General features: G+C 46.5%; 1 pseudogene; it reads left to right on the top strand.

Annotated features, from left to right (window-relative positions):
- Positions 1–749: 749 nt before the first annotated feature.
- Positions 750–6,980, top strand: LOC124521228 (ubiquitin recognition factor in ER-associated degradation protein 1-like; annotated as a pseudogene).
- The last annotated feature ends 692 nt before the right edge of the window (positions 6,981–7,672 follow it).

Consider the following 7,672-nt stretch of genomic DNA (forward strand, 5'->3'; position numbering starts at 1 on the left):
ATCTAGAGGGGAGGAGAGAAGGATCGGTTCGAAGCATCATTAACAGAGCAGAGTTGCTGCTGTATTAAAATCAACTTGCACTCCCAGAACGTCAGGACAAACAGTCCATGTGTGGACCAGGAGGGAGGGAAGGCTGGCTTAGAGACTTCTTAAATGCCGGCTGAGGGAGTGCCTGGAGCAATAATGGGTCTCTAACAGAGATTATGAGTGGAGTGAGCGACTAAAAACGCATACACACGCGCGCGTGTGCGCATGCACACACACACACACACACACACACACATACACACACACACACACACACACACGTGCACAGCCCACGGGCGGCAACAGGGAGAAAAATACGTTTCCCTCCGCGTGAGAAGTGCAATTGGATCGTCACGGTGGGGCACTCTGAAACCCCTGGAAAGGAAGTTCCCTTTCACATTTTCCAAGCCCAGACGGTGGAGAATCATCTTCCAACGATACCAGTTAAGTAAGAACTTTTCTGCCCACGCCCTTGCCCTTCCTCCCACTTCAGCGGATGAGAGCCCCTGGTTATCAAATTGGAAGATCAAGATCGGAGAGGCGAGGTGAGCAAACAGAGGAGAATTGTGCCCCCTATAGGTTTCCGAGGAGAGGACCCCAGCTCAGGGGAACTTGGATGAAACTGGAACCCTTGGGCGGCGGCTGTGAGCCTAGCGAGTCGGTGGGCTCGCATCCTAACGTTCTCTGGGCCAAGCGGCATCTGCCAGGCGCAAGGATCCATCATGTTCTCCTCCAACGTGTTTGACCAGCCGATTCCCCGGGTCTTCCAGAATCGCTTCGCCACGCAGTACCGCTGCTTCTGGGGGTCCATGATCGCGGGGCCTAATGACAGGGCAGATGTGGAGAAAGGAGGGAAGATAATTATGCTGCCCTCAGCCTCCATCTACCCAGCCGACTCAACATCACCTACCCCATGCTGTTGAAACTGACCAACCAGAACTCAGAGCGCATGGCCCACTGTGAGTTTGTGGCCAACGAGGGCGTCTGCTGCCTCCCACACTGGATGATGCAGAATTTGCTGTTGGAAGAAGGGGGCTTGGTCCAGGTGGAGGGTGGCAACCTTCAAGTAGCCACGGACTCCAAATTCCAGCCTCAGAGCCCCGACTTCCCAGACATCGCCGACCCCAAGAAGAAACTGCCTGCCTGACCACAGGGGACATGGTTGCCGTCAACTACAACGAGATTTATGAACTGCGGGTGATGGAGAGCAAGCCTGACAAAGCCGTGCCCATTATTGGGTGCGACGTGAACCTAGAGCTCAATGCCCCACGGGGCTACAAGGAGCCCGAAAGACTAGTTCGGCAGGATGAGCCCATCGAAAAGCGAAGCTGACCGGGGCGCCTGGGTGGCGCAGTCGGTTAAGCGTCCGACTTCAGCCAGGTCACGATCTCGCGGTCCAGGAGTTCGAGCCCCGCGTCGGGCTCTGGGCTGATGGCTCAGAGCCTGGAGCCTGTTTCCGATTCTGTGTCTCCCTCTCTCTGCCCCTCCCCCGTTCATGCTCTGTCTCTCTCTGTCCCAAAAATAAATAAACGTTGAAAAAAAAAAAAAAAAGAAAAGCGAAGCTGACCACAGCGACTGTGCTGGAGAGCTGGGCTTCGGTGCCTTCTCCGGCTCTCGAAAGAGACCGGACAGGAAGAAGAAAGGTGTAGGGCCCAGTCCCTCCCCAGTCAAGCCTGGAAACACTAGAAGGGGAATCCCCAATTATGAATTTAAACTTGGTAAGATCACTTTCATCAGAAATTCACATCCACTGTCAGAAAGGTCGAAGCGGATGAAGCTGGAGGCAGATTCGTCGCCTTCTCTGGAGAAGGACAGTCGTTGTGTAAAAAGGGAAGAAAGCGTAAGTTGGGGCTGTTGGCTGATTGGAAAATAAAATAATCAGTTGCAAAAAAAAGAAAGAAAGAAAAAAGAAACTGGAAGCCTTTATTACGCAGGACATGACTTCCTAAGCATCAAAGAGTGATGGTCTTTTGCAACGTAGTGGGGTTCTAGAACTTTTTATTATCATACGAGGAGAGTCAGAAACATTAGGGAACTGCCTGGTTTTTCATTCAAAAAAAACTTCCCACTGAATAAATTATAAGTAGCCAATGAGAAGCAAATGTTCTTTCTGATTACATCACATAAATCTTGATTATTCAATGCCTTGGTCACGTATGAATTATTGCATTGAGTTCCCATAGCAACCCAGTGAGGTAAATCTATTGCTGTTCCCATTTTACAGATGTGGAAATAAGGCACAGAGAGGTGAAGTAACTTGTTTAAGGCCATACAGCAATAAAGGGTGGAGCTGGGATTTGACTATGAAGTTTAAACTCTTTTTTTTTTTAATGTTTATTTATTTTTGAGAGAGAGAGAGAGAGAGAGACAGCATGAGCAGGGGAAGGGAGGGGCAGAGAGAGAGAGAGAGAGGGACACACAGATTTTGAAGCCGGCTCCAGGCTCTGAGCTGTCAGCCTGACGCGGGGCTTGAACTTGAGAACTGCGAGATCATGACCTGAGCTGAAGTCGGATGCTTAGCCGACTGGGCCACCCAGGCACCCCAAGTTTAAGCTCTTAATAGCCGTCTTATACAGCTTCATGATGATGACGGAGTATAAATATCTATAAAGATAGGACAGCCTGGTCTGATAGAATACATCATGATATAGTAAGCACACTTTTCAAAACAAATCCTCTTTGTTCTATGATCTCCTCATTACTCAATATTTGTGTCTTTATGAGAATATGCATGATCATAATAGTTTGAAATTAGATAGTTCTTTATTAACCTTAAACTCTGGCCTCCCCTCAGTCCTCCCCTCATATCACCTTCTGGGAACTGGAATGCCGATGTGTCTGGGTCGGAGGCAAGGATAAATTTATATCCACGGTCACAGGGGTGAGGCCTCTGTCTTGACATTCAGTCATTTGGGGAATTGCTTTCTGTTCCACCAGGCAAACCCAGTGTGGTAGCCTAAAACTGCTTGTGTCTGGGGGTGCTTCAAGAAGTAGGGTGGTGGAGAGGTTCTGCCAGCCGCCCGTCTCCCTTGACGCTTGTCTCTAAACCAGTTCTTCCAGCTTCCTCATGTGATGGGAGCTCTCCGAGTAGCCTTCCAGGATGTTCTTCCTTCCTAAGTCAGCCAAGTTCTATTCTCCTGCTTGCCAATCAGATCCTTGCCAACACAAGTTAGGGGGATTGGAGGCACTCTGATCTAGCTCTCGCGAGGGAGCATCTCCCTCCGTATTACCCCTTAGATATGCCTCGTCATATCAGGCTGCTCAGGAGGCTTAGGGGAAAGGGGGCCCAAGGGGCAGGTCATCGCGCTGTTGGGGGAGCCCCTGGAACTTGTCTCTAGCCGAGGCCAAATGAATCCTTCACGTCATTTAGGCCAGCTGAGAACTTGAGAGGCTTAAAGCAAAAGCCTTTCTCCTCTCCTTCCCTTTCCCTCCTCCTTCTCTCTTTCTCCCTTGCCCAACCCCTCTACTCTCTCTCTCTCTCTCTCTCTTCCTGATGGTAGGAAAGGACTGAAGTGATTAGGAGCCTGACTCTCCCACCCTGTTCTTTTCGATCTCAATACAATAGATCATCCTATCCCCTACACCACCCAGTAAGCCATGCATTACACATGAAGGTGCTTGTCTGCTTTGGGGAGCCCTCAGCGCCAGAAAAGTGCTGGCTGTGCACATCTGGGATTGGCATTCACACAGCATAAATGGACAGAAATGACAGGTTCAAGGCTGGGAATGCCCAAGTAGACTGGGAACAGATTCATTTAGGAACACTGAAAATCTATTAAATACCTCTTCAGAGGTGCCTGGGGGGCTCAATCAGTTAAGCGTCTGACTTCAGATCAGGTTGTGATCTCACAATTTGTGAGTTCAAGCCCCACATCGGGCTCACTCCTGTCAGTGCAGAGCCCGCTTTGGAGCCTCTGTTCCCCTGTCTCTCTGCCCCTCCCCTGTTCGTGCACATGCTCACTCGCTTGCTTGCTCGCTCTCTCTCTCAAAAATACATAAACATTGGGGCACCTGGGTGGCTCAGTTGGCTGAGTACCTGACTTCAGCTCAGGTCATGATCTCACAGTCATGGGTTCGAGCCCCGCGTCAGACTCTGTGCTGACAGCTCAGAGCCTGGAGCCTGCTTTGGATTCTGTGTCTCCCTCTCTTTCTCTGTCCCTCCCCTGCTCTCGCTCTGTCTCTGTCTCTCTCAAAAGTAAATAAACATTAAAAAAATAAAAATAAATAAACTTAAAAAATAAACATTTAAAAAATAATAATAATAAAATAAATGCCTCTTCATCCATGTTCAAAGGAAATGATTTTAAGATTTTTGTTTGTTTGTGTACATTTTGGAATGCCCACTTCTTCATGGAGGCTAATGTGTTGTATATGAATCTTCAGTCTAACATTTTATTTCATTAAATGATAAGATGATAATGATGAAATAGCAGTTATTTATTGATCACTTTCTATCAAGCACAGCACTGCATGATTTATACATATTCTCTCATTTAAGCCTCACACCTGGTGCTATAACCTTCTTTCCTTTGTAAAAACTCCGGACTGACAAAAGGGACAAATGTTCGCTCTTATTTCCAGTTGCCAGATTTATGTTCTCCACTCTGACTACACGTTAGAATCACCTGATGAGCTTGTAAAATTGATGCTGAAGTCCTACTCCCAGCCAATGAAGTCAGAAGGCCGTGGGTAGATATCACTATAGAACAAATGAAGCTAATTGCACGGATTCCGATGGAAAAGAAGGAGACTACCATTGCATTAAAAATGTGATGGTACATTCATGGTTAGAAGAGTGTGAACTAGAGAGAGAAAAAGATAGAACTACACAGTAAGCTTTTAGCTTCAATGAATGGGAGGTTAAGTGAATGGGGTGACAGATAATGAAACAAACGTAGAGTCGCTGGTTTTCGATTTTATAACAAAATGTGTTACAAGTATCCTGAGCCCTGATTCAGAAGGATCAAACTATCGAAATAGTCAACAGTGCTAAGAAATAGAACTGGGGCTAGATAGTATGCAAGATAAGGACATGAAACTAATAAAATGTGCCAACATTTACTGAAAGAAAAGGCCCAAGGTGATGAATGTCAAAATCTCTTCCCAGGAGATCCCAATGTACGGCAGGGATTGAAAATTGGTGCTTTGCCTTCTTCTTCTCCATCCAGTCTTCCTACCCTGCACATCTCCACTTTGCTATTTGGCATCAGGACTGTGACTTATGCTATTTCCAGACAAGCAAATGGCACTTAGCCCTGTGGAAGGGATCCTGTGCTCAAGCCAGCTTGACATGGTTTCTACAGAAGGCATCTGTTTGGAGATGGAGAAACCGAGAATAGTGTGTCTCATCCCCCCCCCCCCATTTCATTTGGCTCATCACTGGTCATGTATTTGCTACAGCGTTATTCCCCATGACTGAGCTTCTAAGACATCACCTGATCTTGGGACCAGCTGCACTTATAAAATGCTTAGAAAAGCTTTTGGAGGGACCTCACTCTTTTTGTTTGTTTGTTTGTTTGTTTTTGTTCATGAGTAAGCTAGTCATTTCAGTCCCCTCCAGAAGCGGCAAGCACCAGGAAGAGACTCCTTTCTTTGGGATCAATTTCCCACCCTTTGATTTTAAGATGGTCTGTTTTTTGGCAACTTTGCCTTGCATTCTTTGACTCACTTTTCAAGTCAATAAATAAAGCACATTAGCGTTATGTCTCTGTTGGAGTCAGAGTTCTGTCCTTTAGAACAGTGGTTTAAAAGGTAGAGTGTTTTGAAATTACCCCTGGGAATGTTTTGGAAATCTGTGTGGGAGGGAGGATTAGTTGTCACAATATTTGGGTAGCACTGTTGGTCTGGGACAGTTCTGTCAACTTTTGAACATCCCACCAGATATTTGTGTAAGAAAATCCAACAGCCCAACACCCTATTTATGATTATCTGAGCCCAGAACCCAACTCCATTTTACATGTAAACACAAAATATCTTTTGTGGGGTTTTAATATGCGCTGAGTTCCATGAAGGCAACTACAATGTAAAAAGAGGGAAGATCATACTTTATTTTGCTTGCTCTACTAAGAATTGCCTGCCATTGCAGAAAATCCTATCACTGGCTTGGGGTATTTTACTTGCCAATATGAAACACCTGCATTAGGCTTCATTTATAGCCGTCACTTGCATGTGGGACTCAATGTCTACTTCATTATGCCTTCTCCTTTCATGCCTTTGTATCATATTATTACTTTCCTTTTATCTCCCCTTTATATGTTAGAATATTGTGTTGGTTTTTTAAAAACTATGTTATAGGTGAATGATACGAAGTATGAATGCACTTTAGAATAGTTAAGGGGCTGTTACAAAGTATTGGTTGTAAAAAGTGGGTCTTGGGTCTAATAAGGTTGAGAACGCTTCCTTTAGAAGGCAATGAAGCCCTGCTTTTTAGTCTGGATCTAGAGGAATCTTGAACCTCAACTCTGTACTTAACATAAGAAGTTAAGAGAAATTTCAAGGTATATAGTGTGCAAGTGTTTTCCGAACAACATCTACTTGGAAGTACGAAGTTTCAAAAAGTTTCAAAAAAATGGAATATAATTACATCGTATACTACACTCTAAATACAACTATATATGCAATATATAGTAGACATTGGATGTATATATATAAAATATCAATAATAACACATGCAATTGTATGAACATGTACTAAGGGGTAACACTCTCCCTTCATGTAACTGTTTGAAATAAGCATTAACTCTGAATTCCAAGTTCTAACCCCAAAGGAAGGACATACTTTAAAAAATGTTAAGCTGAATGAGTACAATGCAGGACTTCATCATGAAAACATCTTTGTCACCCTGGTTTTTCTTCCATGCCTGCTCATCAGGCCCTGAAAGAGACATCCACACCCATGACTGCATTGCCCGACTTTCTTGGGAGTTTCCTCTCCTGACCCTGGTGGAGGCCTGATCTTGTTTTGTTGCTGTTGCTATAGGAGCAGCCCGTGTCGCAGGGGTGACTCCATCACTACAACAAATGCATGCAAAAAGCTGAGAAGCAGATTTCAGCCTTCAAGACTTCAAACACGGAGGAATGAAAACAATCTGTGCAATTTAAATAGAATAAATCCCAATGCCCCCAAGGGAAGTGGGTGTTTATTTGGGGGCTGTAAGCACCACCAGCTCGAGGCTTTACTCATGACAAACTGAACGTCCAGGGCGGTGTGTGAGTGCGTCTGTTGTACTGGGGGTTTATGGCCCCCCGAGCTGGGCCAGGGGAGGAGAAAAACAAATCAGCACAGCTTAGGACTTCCTTCCCAGGCGTCCAGCCCGCCACGCTCCGGTGCATCCACGCTGCTGCTGTCACCCTATTAGTCACAACAGCCTCTCCTAGAGAGGGACTGATTGCAGACCCGCTGACTCAGCGTCCTGGCGTAGTTGGAGCCCAAGCGTGGCGCGTCGCGCGTGAGCGACCCTCAGGATGGGGCGGGCAGGTGCATCCAGTGCTGCGCCGTTTGACCGCATGGCCGCAGAGGTCACCAGTTGGGTAGAAGCTACTCAAGGTGCCCGGCACCCTGGTGAGAACCAGAGGGATTCTGGCGGTTAGGGCGCACAAGGCGAGCACTTGCGAAGGCCACGCAGGCGGGCGAGGGCTCTCAATGT

The sequence above is a fragment of the Lynx rufus genome, unplaced genomic scaffold, assembly GCF_022079265.1.
Source record: "Lynx rufus isolate CCGP_SWC_20201006 ecotype Redwood Valley unplaced genomic scaffold, mLynRuf1.p SCAF_3, whole genome shotgun sequence".
NCBI classification, from domain to species: domain Eukaryota; kingdom Metazoa; phylum Chordata; class Mammalia; order Carnivora; family Felidae; genus Lynx; species Lynx rufus.